Here is a 16,662-nt window from a genome sequence, read left to right on the forward strand (position 1 = left end):
AAGCCCGTTACAAGCACTTCCTGAAAAATAGGGGCAAGCATAGAAACCACTAGTTCTGGTGCTAATTGGAAGATAGCAGGATCAGGATATACCGACATAAGCACCTAAGTAGCTACTCCCTTCCTTATAGTATGCTGTAATAGTATGCAAAGTAAAGTTGAACGTATTCTATATTTGCTTCCAGATATCGTCTTGCGTTTCAAGAGGAGGATTTGCAATGTCTGAGAAAGGAGAAAATAACAGAAAAAAGAGTACTATCTGCTTAAAAGTGAGAGTAAAAAAAGACATCAAGGGGAGACGGTGCTGGAACAAAAGAGTTGTTGGTAAGAGAACTAAAAAGTTTGTTAAAGCAGTAACTGGAAAAATGCAAAATGTGGAATACGTTTCAAATAAAAGGTGGGACAAAATCAGCTCAAAAAGGAGAAGGATTAAATCAGATTGAAATGAAAAATATTATAAAAAAACACCTACCTTGACATGGAGGCAGAAACAATTTAAGAAATATGATGAGAATGTTTACAAGTAGGGCAATACAGAATATGGCATGAAACAAGAATAATTATAAAAGGAGAAGGGCAGCACTGAAACAAAAACAATATATTTGGAGTATGATTGATAAAGCATTTGCCCTGAAGCAGAAATTACTTATTTTGATTCTAAACAGAATGAGAACATTGTATAATACAATGTCATCTATGAAGTAAAGAAGCCTGAAAATGCTTATGAATAAAAGTATTTTTTGCAAAAAATTTAAGAGGAGAATGGAAGCATACATCTTGTGGTGAGGCTTTCTTTAATGAAGAAAGCTACTTACAACAGAACACATTAGTGTATGCAGTTGCAACAAGCAGCCAATGCTATGAGGTAAAAGAAGGTAGTCCCATTGCAAAAAAAGGAAATGGTTTCTAGAAATGTAGAAGAAGCTATAGATGAAGAGGTACAAGGAAGGCTTGACATACTCCTGTGTATAAATGGAGCTACAGGGGTATTTGTAGTATTCACCAGGAATCAATGTATATATTAAGACATTTTCGATGTCAATTGCCATAAAGAAGTGTGAAGGGGAACATTAGGAAATATTCTAATTTACAAGGACACTCACTGGTGTGTCTACCCAGGAAAGTATGGAGAAGCACCTTTCACCATTTTTAAATGTTGGCTGTTCTTCATTCAAAAATGCACAATTTACTTAGGAGACTTTACTTTGTAAAAAGTAATGCAATGTGTTTGGGAGAAATGAACAAAGCACTTCTGTATGGTACAGTATCAGAGTTTGAAGATGGTTGTGAAGATATTCTTTTATGTTTCTTTGATCCCGAAGAGCAGTCTGGACAAATTTGGGAAGGGGGAACAAAACACAGATATTACTACTAATAACTTTTGATGAGAAACAGCAATGTTTCATCCAGTTTCTACAGAGAAACCAAACTATGGGCCTACTTAGATACTGAAGGACAGGTTACTCTGTCACAATGGTGACGGATATCCCATCCACAGAAATCTAAATCCCATTATGTCTAATGCAATTTAGATTTCGTCAGCTGGGATACCAATCACTGTTGTGACAGAGTAACTTGTCCGCCAATATGTAAATCCGACTCTAGGTTTGTATTTGTTGTCGGAGCACCCACTGCAAATGCCAACTTTGAAATGTTGTGGTGTGCTTGAAAATTGAAGAAGAAAACAGAAAAGTGGCTAAACTGTATTAATTTGTGGAAGAGCGTTTTGATTTATGACACAGTAGATCATATGCAAGCATTGCTATGACAAATTACAGGTTAACCAAATGCCTGCCAGAGCAATAAACAATGAGTTAGAGGTGGTTGAAAAGCCAGTGGAACTTTGGCATCTGAATGTTTATGAAGAAATAGTCATATAATCTATGCACCTTTTTCAAGCAATAGTTCCTAGGGAACCAAAGACTAGGGAAACTACTACCCACTGAGCTTCAGAAAGGACTTAACGTTAGAGTTGTGTATTTACCTTTAGATTTTAAAAACAATATTCAAAATGTGGGTGTAGAGAGGGATTTGGAAGAACCGCTCATTATTCTAGTGAATGGTGTGCCCACAGAAACAAAACATTCTGTTAGGAACTAGTAGTTGTAAATAAGGTGAAGAAAGCTACATTGGATCCTAAAGAGAACAATGTGTACTATAAAGATGTAGATGTTGTCAAACATGGAAGTTGCATGGACGAAGAAATATTGTCTTCAATTGGACAGTGTTAGAAGTAAGAAAGACATGAGCACTACAGTACCCATTCACTACATTCAGAAGAGGTTATGGGGATAACATTGAACTGTATCAGATGAAATAAGGTAAAGGAGTTCCAATAAGAGTGTGTGGGAACATTTAAAGGCTCAATGTTTTCCTCAACTATTTCCAGCTGGAATAGGCCAACAATATGATGACCGCCCTGTACAAATACCTGCAGCTGAGTTTAGGCCAACAAGATCATATTCGAAGGAGCCTAGATTTTGACAAAAGTATTCCATATGTATTTTATTTTGTATTTGAAAGTGATTTGTCTAGACTGTCATATGCTGTAAACCATATTCTTCATACAGGAATTCAAGTACAAAATATGTCTTCAAAATACTTTGTTGAGAAAATTGATGGAAAAGAAGAGAAACTCAAGTACAATTTGATACATTTTATGGCATGCCCACATGAGACCAAAGAGTACTGGTATTGTCGTCAAGATTAGTGCAACTGTATGTTGCAACACTGAGTTGTGTAAAGCATGCACTGGATGATACATCAGAGTTTTTGGTAGAGACGCAAGCTCTAACAGGAGAACTTTGCTCTTTGGATCCTGCAAATGTTTGCACATACTTTGACCACAAATTTCAAGCTATGTTGTCCTTCATCTGCAACCAAAAAAATCTACCTCTTCTAGAAGATACTGATTTCTTTTGATGAAAACAATACCAAGCAGGAACTGCTCCTCATATGCTGTTGGGTGTAAAAGATGCACCTAAATTTGGAACAGACACAGATCAGTCTTTCTTTCATAGAACAGTATATTACATGAAGCACTCCTAAAGCAGCAAGTACTGTGTTTCCAATGACAGACGGTGAAAGTACTGTCAGTGAAAGTAAAGAGCAAAAGGAAAATTTTACAGAAAATATTGTTCTGGATTCCTAAGACCTGTTATTTCAAAAGAAAGAGTGAACAGGTTTATGTCTGTAGTGAGAGTGATTTACTTACTAGTAAATCTCCAAAGACACCTACCTGTATCCTCAGGAGAACAGAGGATTTGAAATATATTAATGACTACAATCCTATCATTTTGAACATGGAGAATGCCAATATGGATATTCAGTTTGTGACAGACAACTCTATAGCTGTTGCCCATTATGTTACTTCATGCATAACAAAATCTGAGAAGACAGAGGTGAAAGATGTGTAGGGAGAGCTCTCTGCTGAAAAGTCTCTAACAAACAAATTGTATAGATTCAGATTGTAAATGCTTTCTCACAGGGAAATTGGATCCTAGGAATATTGTGATTGGTTGAATTTTGCTAACTTAAATTCAATATCAAAAGGGATTATTTGGGAGATTCAAGGCCTAGTATCAACTCATAACAGAATCTTGTCATTTTTTTCCAGAAATTCAATATCTTGCTGAATTTGAGCCAGATAGTATAGACATTGTAAAAACAAACATGTTGTACACTTACAATCTACAAATGGTTGAACATCGTGAAAATGTTTGTCTCTATGAAGTACTCCAGTATGACACATATAGAAATATATACCAGGAAATGTAGATTAAGGTAAATATGCAGTAATTAGTTGCAATGGGTGTTTGTTGCCACATAGCAAAGGAAGGTCTGATTAACTATAAAAAACTGAGTTGCCAGACTGCTAAAAAAGGAAATTTCCTATGACTATTTAGCACTTTTGCAGCTGTTCAAACCTTGGAATTGTGAAACTGAAATACTAGGGAAGTTTGACTGTTATGAAGATTCTTTCAATGCTGGAAAGAATGGCATTGAGTGCTCAGTATTTCCAAACTACTTGAAAATGTTGAATGATGAATATCAGCAGGAAGATACAATTGTTGCTGAGGTAGCTAAGGAGAGTTCAGAAAGCAGCCAAAGGGCAGGTATTCAAAGGCAGGATCCACTTGGACAGCCAATATTTGAAAGTGAGGCTTCTATTGCAATGGATTAGATAGAGACTGCAATGGAGAAAGCAAAACAGTAAACAATTGGTTTAGCAGATTTAGTTGCACAGCTAAGTGATGAGCAAATGGAAATCTATATGGAGGTGAATGCTACAGTTGAGCATGAATTGCTTCATGAGAAGACACAGTGTGAATGCTCAACATTCAAACTTATACAGTTGCATGCCGGTGGTCAAGCTAGTACTGGTAAAAGCTTCTTAATACACGTTCTTACTGCTTCTCTACAGAAGACTATAGCCTAAAAATTATTGTGAGTGGTCACAGCTCCTAGTAGATTAGCTGTACACACTATTAAAGGTATTACCTTATATAGATTTTGATGCTGCTGTGGAACACAAGAAAGAAAAGGAATACCAAAGGATATCTGGTGAAGCCTCTCATGAAAGTTCAGGAGAGTTAAACAAGTTAAAACTTGTAATCATTGATGAGGTGAGCATGGTCTCAAAAAAGGAAGTCATGTTCTTCAAAGCTGTCTTCTTAAATAATTGTATCAAACAACAAAGAAAACAGCAGAACTAATGTTCACTATTATACAAGATGGTCAAATGATTGTGCACCTACCATTTACATTAGAGGAGGAGGCATCTTTCAACAATGAATTGCTGGGATTGGAGAAAGAAGACATTCTGTAACGGAAGGCAATGGATAAAATGGAACACCCAGTGTGTCACTGTGTTTCTAAATTAAAAGTTACAAGCAAAACTGGATTAATTGTGCAAGAGCTGTAGGGTGATTTTGTGCTAAAATCTACATGTTGAAGAATGTTTGGTTAATAGTGCTGAGGGTAGAGTTGTTGATTTTGCTAAAAATCTTAATAGGAATGAGGTAGAATACCTTTTGATTAAATTTGATCATATTGGCAATGCAAATTGGACAATCCACTGTACATTTGAGACACTGTATGTAGTGAATCTCTGCAGTTTACTCAAAATACTCAAGAAATACTCAAGAGGATGCACAGGAGTTTTTAATGGTGATGTTTGCTGTTTTAGAAGAAGAGGAAAAGCCTATTAATTAGTTATTTGGACTTAGTTACCCATGGCACAGTGAATGTGAGGATTGCTCATACACATCAACAACACAAATAGAATTAGAGTGTTTTCTTTTTTAATGTTAGCAGATTCCAAAAGTGTGACTTTTGTTAGATTAGTAGGAAACGCTATATCAAATAATGTATGCCCAAATTGTCAAACAGATGTTCTATCTCCTTTACGTGTTATAAGACCTGGAAGCATGTCATATTAATGCTAAAACGATGCAGAGCAAATGGCAGTAAATTAAATACTGAGATTAGAAAACTTTGAAGCAGGACAAATATCTATTTCTGATAAAACATACACTACTTTTGCTATAATGTTTTCATGAAAGAGTTGGAATTAGATCGGGTCATTATACTGCACATCTAAAAGGTAGAAGTGGATGGAAAGAATGGAATGATTAGAACCTTAAAGTCAGGCAACAATTGCCTTGGAAATTCCTGTCTTTTGTTTTTTGGAACCAAAAGTCTAAGGATGGTGATAATTGTAAAAGTGGAATAGCCTAGCTATTGTAGATACATTATCAGGATTTATGACATCATGCAACCTACTAAGGGAGATGTATTTAAAAGGCTTTGCCTATGCTGGTGTGCCTTATATTTATAGTAGTGCTACTGTAGCACTTCTATTGATGAGGTTCTCATTTCAGCATATATTTCTTTGGATTAGTACTTCAATTATATAGATAAAATTATTGTTTAAAAAAGTGTCATACTGTGAAGTTGTGTTTTTTTAATACACTTGCATTGATTGTTTATCCCCAGTATTCAAGGATGATTCTTAATGCAGTATATCATTTATGCAGTATAGGTTTAAAGTCTGAGAACAGCAAAAAAGGAAAAAATAAATGTTTATTTTTTCTAACATGGCATTAGAGCATGGACATGTGTAGTGATTTATTGCTATTATAATGTTATATATTGCTAAAACGTCTTAGTTTAATTTATAATTTTATAAATAGTAATCTAATTCAGATTTGTTTTTTCTGACACCATACATTGGAGTAATGTGGTTTACAAATGAAGTCTTCTGGTGTTGTTGTATTAGATTACATTGTGAGGGTGTTCTAGACTACAATTAAAAAAGTATATCTACTTACACAGTCCGACACCTATTTACAGTCTCATACAGCCACTCACATACTCACTCACACACCTATACAGACTCTCACTTCTCACATACCCACACAGTCATTCAGAAACCCACTTGTACACCTATATAGACACTCACATAGCTATTCACACACTCACACAAACACACCCATGCAGGCACTCACACACCAACTTACACAGCTACATACCCACTCGCTTACCATAGAGCTACTCTCATACCCACTCACAGACCAACATAAACACTCACACACCCACTTGCATACTCACACAGACATTTACATTCCAATTAACCCATCTATGGAGTCATTTGCCCAGCTACTGACACACCTACACTGCCACTCAGACACCCACTTACACACCCATACAACCACTTTCACACCCACTCAGAAATCTACATAGCCACTCACACAGCCACTCACACCCCCATTTACACCCACACACATACTTATATCCTTGTTAGTCCCTCCATGCAGTCACTCACAGAGGTACTGGCACAGGCACTCACACAAATTCACATTTCCATACAATGACTCACACACCCATTTACACATGCACACACCTACTCGCATAGTCTCATACACCCATACAGACACACACACTTATTCACTCACCTACACAGCCACTTATTCACCCACTCATAGATTCATACAGCTACTCAAACGCTGAGAGAGACAATTACACAAGCACTGATGCACCCATGGAGCCACACAACCATTTACCCATCAATTTTAATTTTATTATTCTAGATGACATTATAAAATGTTTGCCAGTTTCTTCTTTAATACTTTACAGGTTGAATTCCCTTTATGAATATTAAAGTAGTGAGATATGGTACTTTCATTTCACTTATATGGGGTATGATACATATATACATTGAAAAACTAAGAAACACTTAAAAACATAATGGTACAAGAGCATAAAACACGGAGTTACCTCTTTGACCAGATGAAGTGTTGTAGAGAGAACCTTTTTTTGTCTAGATTTTTTTTTTTTTAATGTTTTTTTGTTTTGGAACAAAAATAGCAAGGGTAGTAAAATGAGTAAGCGAAGGCAACTTAGCAGAAGCAACTGGCTTCAGTCTTTAAGAGGAATAGAATGTGGGATAGTGAGAAGATTAAAAATGAGCAGGTATGGTTGTTGACAGCATCCATGAAGTCAGTAACAGATTATATTTTTGTACCACTGGCATTTGACACTTGTCAGAGTGAGTGACCATGTCTGGTAGTTTCTGTGAGAAAGCAGGGATGATAATCATTTGGTTAGGTGGTAAGGTTCTCCCAGATGGTCCAGTTGATGATGATGACGCACCACCTTCCTTCTCTCTCATTATTCTCTCATAGGTCCTTGTATGCATGGCTTTGAGATGTTCCCACGTGGAGGATATGCCATGCGCATACTTCTTGCCCATTCCTTTCAATAGTTTTTAGTTGTATATATTTCATTGTACAATTTTATCAACAACCATCTTTTCTCTTGAAGGAATGGAGTAATGTGTCCACGCATCAGAGGCCTTATTGGGAGGTGACAAGTCTTCTCCCTCTTAATCTCACTCTTCTGCTTATCCTACCTTCAGAAGAAGACATCCTGATTTTCAAACTGTCTTCATTTGGAGGACAGCCAAAACAGAGCTGTCAATTACAGTCTTCTCTAGAGAGATGTGAAAGCCAAATAACTGATTTAGGGTGTGGTCTGCAATATGCATGGGTGGGGACTTACTTTATTCAATCAGAAGTTGGGGTTTGGGTGTGCTTCTGGCATTGAGGTGGATCCACAGTAACACATCAGGGGATCTGCAAACTCGCCAAACTGTAAAAAAATAAAGAAATGTATTGTAAAACACAGATGGGCTTCCATATATAAATGTAGAGGCCCTCATTACAACCCTGGCGGTCGGTGATAAAGCGACGGTAATACTGCCAACAGGCTGGCGGTAAATATTGCCAAATTATGACCATGGCGGAAATAGCTCAGACAGACAGCCACTTTAACACACCCTGCCAGGGGGAAACAACAGCCACCACAGCAGTAACCGCCTACAGCCAGGCGAAAGTCAATGTTCCGCCCACTGTATCATGAGACAGGAAACCGCCACATTTTCCAGGTTGGTACCAACAACATCAAAAGCTTGGCGGAAACACTTCACAGAAGGGAAACGACTCACCTGGGAAGACTCAGGGAAGAACCACTCCGCCATGGAGCCGAACTGCATATATTCCGAATGCTCCTCTACGTCCTGCTCCACAACGAACATTAGCGTTGGCGAAGACGACCACGGTGAGTACTGCCGCCTAGCACACAGGGGAGGGAGGGAGGAAAAAGAGAGTGACACATACATGCAACACCACCACCCGACCCCCCACATCATACACAGAAGCAGATGCAGTAACATAACATATTTACCCCGTACCCCTCAGGAAAAATGCAAGGACAACACAAATAGATCAGAGTGAGTGTAATAAGATAAATATAGTAGTAATACGTGCATCCAAGTCTAAAACTATATACATATTTACAATTAATGGGACACTGCCCAGTCATCAATGTTCGTGGGCCACAGGGCCACATTACAAAGTCCAAAGGGCATCAGTTCAAAAATAGGCAGGCACCTCAGGTGGACGGGGAACGAGGGGCACCTCAGCCGGAAGATGGAACAAATCCACTGGTCCTGGAGGGGGCAACGCGCCCTGTGCTTGGTCCAGGGGAGTGCAAGGCAACAGTCTCTCAAGTGGGTGACTTGCTCACTGGTTCTGGAGGGGGCATCATGCCATATGATCTTCATCCTGGGGAGGATGGGGTGAGTAGATGGCTTCCCCACTAGTTGTGGAGGGGGCTTCGTGCTTTGTGATCTTCATCCTGGGGAAGATGGGGTGAGTGGATGGCTTCTCCACTGTTCTGGATGGGGCATCGTGCCCTGTGATCTTCATCCAGGGGAGGATGGGGTGAGTGGATGACTTCTCCACTGGTTCTGGGAGGGGCATTGTGCTCTGTGATGCTGATCTTTGGGAGTGCATGATCACAGTCTCTCAGCTGGGTGTCATGCCCACAGGATTTGCAGGGGCAGCCCGCACAACAGCTTAAGGATGCAGGACTACACACTGTCAGTCGGCAGTGACGCCTGCTCAGTAGTGGCAGTGATAGTGCTGCTGCTTGTAGTGGTGGGGGGAGGCACCAACCCATCCCCTGCAGCATCGGACAGCTGCCCACTGGTGCTGCTGCTGCTGGTGGCAGTGGTGGTGGTGCTGCTGCTGCTGGTAGTGGTGGGTTGAGGCTCCAGCCCATCCCCTGCAACCTTGGACGGCTGACCACTGGTGCTGCTGGTGGTGGTGTCAATGGAGCTGGTGGTGGTGGTGGGGGGAGGATCCAGTCCATCCCCTGCAGCCTTGGATGGCTGTACCACCATAGTTGGTGGTGTGGGCTCCGACTGAGTCCCAGCGCCAGGCCACTTGTCCTTTCTACCTGCTGGTGCAGGCCCCTTCCCCTTCCTGGCAGCGCTGGCGATTGCTCCTTGCCCTTTCTTACAGCAGCTGGGGGTGGCACCTTTCCCTTCCTTACAGCAGCTGGGGGTGGCACGTTTCCCTTTCTTTCAGCAACTGGGACCTGCGCTTCCTGGCAGCACTTGGGGCAAGCACCCTTTCTGTGTGGCTGCCTAGTGCCCAGGATCCTTTCCCACCAGGAGTTGCTGTGGACACTACTGGGCCCGTGGACTGGGTGGCTGAGGTGCTTGCCTGGGTTTCACACACCCTGGCCAGATGTGAAGGACGGGGGGAGGTGAGGGAGGAAAGAAGTCAACGGTGGAAGCAAAAGCTTCTTAAAGGACATTGGGGCTGGAAGAGGAAGAAGGTTTTGGGAGTTGAGGAAGAGGGAGTGGTTGTGAGAGGAGTCTGTCTGATGTGTTTGGGTGCAAGTGCATGGGGTGGATGCTGTTGTGAGGTGCATGGCTGTTGGGTGTCTAAGTGCTTGTGTTTGTGTACTTTGGGAGGAGGGGGCATTGACACAGTGGGAGAGGACACAGGGGACATGTGCATGGATGTGGGGGTGGTGACTGCCAGTGAGTTGTGTGCTCTGATAGGTGTGCTGGTTATGGTGGTAGTGGATAAGGAAGTAGTGCATGCAGGTGTGAGTGTAGACACAACTGGGAGGGAGGTGAAGGACGAGGAGGAGGGGGATACAGTGGAGGCAGTGGATGTTGGTATGTCAGCATCTGGATGGTGTTTGTGTGAGTGCCTGTGGGATGATGTGTGGTGCTTATGTTTGCCTGTGCCTCTCTTGTGTGTTGTCCTGTGTGCATGCTCTTATGCCTGTGTGCTTCGGATAGGTTGGTGTTGAGGGGAATGGGATTGGGTAGAGGAATTTGGAGGGGGGTTGGGGAAACAGGACAATGGCTGCTATTAGAGAGGTGTCTACCAACACCACCTGACTACACTGACTGGGAGGAAAAGGTACTGGCCATCCTGCACCCTGAAGGACTCACCGGACTCACTGGAGGAATGGACTAGGGTAAGTCATCTACATTTACCCCATATCCATCACACCTGTAATGCATGCACCATCCCACCCCTCCAATACCCACCAGGACCACTCCCCCACCCAGGCCACAATCACTCCATCCAGTCCCCGGCATGCCCACAAACCCACTAACAGGCCCATACCCCTCCCCCTTTGCACAGCCACCTACCCCTGCAAGGAATCACAATGGCCTACAGCACTTTCAATGCACCTCCACATCCAAAGCCAAATACAATGCAAACCTCACAAAAGCACCCTGCATTGCCTTAAAGTGTGAAAACCTGCACAAAACTGCCCAGTCCAGTGCACCCCATCCAGTCATGCAATTGTAACAGACATGTCCATTCCCCCCAACAGGCACCACCACCCTTGCCACCCTGATGATCAGGACAAGGAGTGGCAGTGCTCCACAGGGAGACCGAGGCACCTCCTAGGAAACTGGGGATGGAACCCTGGACATTGACAATCACCCTGGCCCCTCACACAGTCCTGGACTGACATCAGCCAGCAGCTCCACCCAGGACACCACTGACACCCCTACCACCCAGCCAACAATATCAGCCCAGGGCAACCATCCCCACACCTGTATATCCAGGCCACAGACTGGTGGAACACATGGACAGAGGCCACAGTCAACCCATACTAACAGGCAGTAAGACGATGGCCCAAGTACAAATGGTACCACCAGATCTGTGCAGGGGACACAGGCACAGGGGCCAAGGCCCAGTGGGAGGGCATCAGTGACCCAGGGGGAAGGCCACAGGATGCATGCTGCAGCCCAGAACGTGATCTCTGAGGTCCCCGGAGCATATCACCATACCCAGGACAGATTGGTCCAGATAGTATCCACCCTGGAGCACAGTCAAAGGATGCAGCTAGCACACCACCAAGAGGCCATGTAGCATTGGAAACCGCACAATGCCACAATGGCCACCATAGCAGGTGCGCTGCAGTACCTTGTCCCAACACAGCCTGAGGCCAACACAGACCCAGAAGCCCCTACAACAGGCCAAGCTACAGACCGGACAACAACAGCATCAACAGAAACTGGACATGTTCCACCCTCTCAGGATACACAGGACACATGCATCTCAACCCGTACAGGCCAACACCAGGCATCCAAACGGTCCCTCAGGCCCAGATATGGCACTGGAACACCTGCCAAGACCAAGGCCCCCTCAAAGAAGTAACTCTGGCAAGAACTGTTCTCCAAGTGTCCCACTGAATCAACGACCAAACTGTGTGAAAACAACCACATACACTTGTAAACGTAGATGGACATACCACTACTGCCAACAAATCCTGCAACCATGTTGCCATATTGTACAACCACCAGTAGCCCACTTCCATCACTGTAATCTGCACGATATAATCCCTGCACCAAATAAAACACAAGTTTACCTATTACAATGTCCCCTGTCATTATGTTTAAACAAAGTGAAGTATGGATGCAACTGTATTATAAATCATTTAGTATTATCTGAGTAGCAGGAAATGCACCACACGCATAACATGTTGTTGTGCATACAGATATGTCAAACTATTATACTATAATGTTACCTGTCCTACGCAGACCTGGTCACAGTGGCAATGACTATTGACCCAACACCCCCATAAATGAAAAGGCACACTGACAGTATGCTGCAAAGACAGCAATCTCATCGATTAGTCCCACATAGTTACTGGAAGTAGAGTTGTATCAGTTGGGTCCTGGATGTACATCCTACCCCTCCTCATCATCACCATCACTCTCATCCCCTCTCAGAGGAAGCAGGTCTGGCTATACAGCACCCTCCTTCTCCAAGAGGGGGATAGAGTTCCTCACAGCCACGACGTGCAGCATGCAGCAGCTCACCACTATTCTACACACCTTTTCAGGCCAATATCATGGAAGAGATCTGTAGGCAACGAAATCTAGCCTTCAGGAGACCTATTGTGCACTCTATCACCCTCCTAGTCCATCCATGGGCCTCATTGTAATTCCTTTCTGCATCTGTTCCAGGATTCCTCACTGGTTTCAGGAGCCAACACATGTTGGGGTAGCCATTATCACCTTAAAAAGGGGGTAAAACAGGCTGTCTGCTATGTGGCAATAAGAGTCAGAAACACCTACCTATAATCCATCCTCTGTCCCCTTGTAGTTGTTCTATCTTGAGTGGCACTCTACTGTTCCTTAGCACAAAGGAATCATGGACTGATCCAGGGAACATGGCATTCACATGTGAGATGTACTGGTACACCTGTTCACTGACTCTTGGTGGGATGCTAGCTATGTGGGTGCCATTGATGGCACCTATATCATGGGGTATGCTGGCAAAGGCATAGAAGTCTGACTTGATGGCAGGGAGGTCAGCACTTTGGGGAAACCTCACATGGGACTGCAGGTGTAGTACAAATGCATTCAGGAATCTGGACAGTATAATGCTAAACATTGGCTGTGAAAAACCTGCACCCATGCCTACTGTCACTTGAAATGAGCCCTTGGTCAGGAAATGGAGCACAGAGAGCACCCTACTTCAGTACGGACGGCATGCTGTTTCCGATCATCCGGTATCAGTGCTGGATCCAGTAATGCACAAAGTTCATGAATAGTAGCACGAGAGAGTCTGTAATTGATAATGATGTGACGCTCCACGATGGTCCGCGAATCAACAAGTGGTCTGTACACCGATGGGGCCCTCCCTCACCACAAGGGTCTGTACCTAGGAAGAGTTGAAAGCACGTGTGAGGAACACACATACACCTGCACACATTGTTTCTCATTCAGCACTGCTGGCATGATAGTTGACGACATGCTTAGTATGTGTGACATTACAGCAACATGAACACAATGATATATCAGGACTATTCAGGTGAGGTAATGTATATTGTTTCATGCCTATGGGTGTTTAGGGGGCAATAGGGCCTGCATTGTGCTGATGAGGGTTTTACAACTGTGTAGTTAAGGCCAAAATATCTGATCCCTGTAATCCAGAACTGTTGTTGTGGAAGTGACCTCATACCGCTAGTGGTTGACGTAATAGCGTAAGGCGGTGTTTACCGCCGTGCTCAAATTCATTGGTTAACATGGTTGTCAATGGGCATTCTTAATGTATCATGATCGGCGCCGGCGGTGGCAGTGCACACCTCCGCAGTGCGTACGCAAACTCGTCACCCCAACTTCACTTGACTCCAGGATCTCGTGCCTGCAGGTACTCCACTGAGTGTACTGCTGCGTCCTGCCTCTGGTCATGGAAATGGCATGTGTTGCAGGGGAAAGGGCCCCGGCCTTCACCAACGAGGAATTGGAGAAGCTCGTGGACAGGGTCCTGCCCCTGTACGCCAAGGTCTACGGTCGGCCAGAGGTAAAGGTGAGTAGAAGGATTGGGGGGCAAGGATGTGTGTAATGGTGGTAGATGACTGCATAAATGGGTGCACGTGTGACACTGTATAGTCCAGGGTTCCTGACATGCTGCATGTGTGTGTGCTGTTAGGCTGTTTGAAAGGCCTGTCCCATAGTGGACGTATAGCCAGCTGTATATTACTGGCCATTGTCTGACCTCAGTGTTACTTTTTCTGTGTGTCCCTTATACGTAAGCGCCCATCAGAAGAGGGGACGTTGGCATGCCATCACCAAGGAGGTGTGTTGCCTGGGGGTGTAAAACCGGTGGAGCACCCAGGAAGAGGTGGGAGGACCTGCGGCGCTGGGCTAGGAAGATCTGTGAGGCCCAGCTGGTGAAGTCCTCCCAACGAGGAAGGGGTGCCCTTTGGGCACTGAGGCCCCTTTTGCAACGCATTCTGGCAGCGGTGTACCCGGAGCTGAAGGGGTGCTTGAAGGCTACACAGCAGTCACAAGGGGGTAAGTACAAATACCATAATTTGGCTCCTTGATGGATGTGTGTGTGTGCGTTCGTATTTATGCTGTCTAATGGCAGGGACTCTGACTGATGTCCATCTACATAATGGCCTCTGTGGGGAGTAGGGATGTAAGGGTCAAGTCTGCAGTACGTCAGGTCTTTCACTGCTGTGGGGAATGCTAGCATCAGAGGTGCAGCAGACCAATGTCTATCTGGATGGCATTCACAGTGCTGTGTCTGACCTACAGAGATCTTTTCAGGCTCCGGACTCCTCTTTGATGGCAGTCAGTGTCCCTGGTCATTCCGCCCCCCTCCAACCACCTCTACCACTTCCAGCACCCCACTCCCTTCACCCGTCCAAAGCACACATTCTGACATGCAAGCACACACCTCAACACACAAGAAGCACACCTAAAAACACAAGCATCACACCTCCCTCCACAGGCATTCACACAGCCAACATACACATGGATACACACCAGCATCCACTTCCCCCAGTGTGACAACCTCTTCCACCTCCCTGTCTGTCCCCTGTACATGCACGCCCACAGGTATTGCACCCTCATTCAATGTTGCTGAGCCTATTCCTGCAGTCAACACAATAGCAAACATCCATTCATGCACCCCAGACACCACACCTGCACTCACCACAACAGCTTTAGTGGACACATGCAGCACACTCACCAGACTTGCAGACACCCAGACAACATACATTTACACTGGCAGCCTGTCTTGTCCCACTGTGTCCACCCACTTCCTCCCAAGACACTCAAACGTACCAAAACACCTACCCATCATGCATCCATCACACCCCATCATACAGTCCAGTCACCTGCACCCATGTCACAAATACGTACACCTGTCACAACCACTCCCTCTACCTCCACTCCTACGCCTTCCTCCAGGTCCACCCCATTTAGACCTAAGAAACGTTTCCTATCCCGTGCCGACCTATTTGAACATCCCTAAATGTGCCCACCTCCCTGCCCTGTCCACTCCTCTCACGTCACAGCCCACCCCTGTCCACCCTTCCCATTCCGGTGCTACCTCCCTTGTGAGGAAGAGACCCCGTGCTGGCACAGGAACATCGGCCGCACCCCAGGCCAAGTCTGCGCCACCAGCTGCTGTCACAAAACCAAAGCCCCCTCCACCTTCCAAATGTAAATCTAAGCCCCCGCTACCAGTCGTAAGTCCCCACCCCCACCACCCCCTACCCCTGTTCCCTGAGGTGCCTGGATGCCCCATTGTTGCCCCTATGAGGTAGAGTACCGTTGCACTTGTGAGAGTCAAGTTGGGGCCATTGTGGTCCATCGGACTTCTTTAACACTGGACTAGCCATTGGCCTTATAAGCACTTCTGTTGCTGATTGAGCAGAAGAAAGGTTAATGTGTGGCCTGTGTTGTTTGAGTCACACTCTGGATCCGTGGTCTCTTGTTTCATTGTTTGGGGGTGTTGGGCACATGTATGTACTTTGGGCAGGATGGATTTGCCTTGTGTCGGGTAAGTACCTCTTGCTGTGGAGTGTATGGCTTGTGCTGCTGTGAAGGGTTGTGGGAGCGTTGCAGGGTGGGTGGAGTGGGTGGGTATGTAACTGTGCCCTTTCTTCCCTCTTTTAGTAGGTTGCGGTACTTACCGTCATCGTCTTCGTCGGCGGTCTCGGTCATGGAGGTATATGGCAAGGAGCAGGGCTGGCATGATCTGCAACTCTCTCTCCATGTCTGCTTCGGCATATTGTGTGAGCCTCTGGTGAGTGTCTCCTTATAGTTGGTTCATTTCTACCTGGCTTTGTGTGGGGGTGTTTCCCGCCCCGGAACTGACGGCGGTCTAGTGCTTCATTATTTGATGGGTGGGTAGGGCCTTTCCGTCGGCCTGTGGGTGGGCTTTGCTGTCGTTATCAGCACTCCTCTGCTGTCTGTGAGTGGTTTTCAGGATGCCTGTGTTTCAGTTGGTTCATTATTTAGCGGTTCGGACAACAC

This window comes from Pleurodeles waltl, chromosome 8 (assembly GCF_031143425.1).
Source record: "Pleurodeles waltl isolate 20211129_DDA chromosome 8, aPleWal1.hap1.20221129, whole genome shotgun sequence".
NCBI classification, from domain to species: Eukaryota; Metazoa; Chordata; class Amphibia; order Caudata; family Salamandridae; genus Pleurodeles; species Pleurodeles waltl.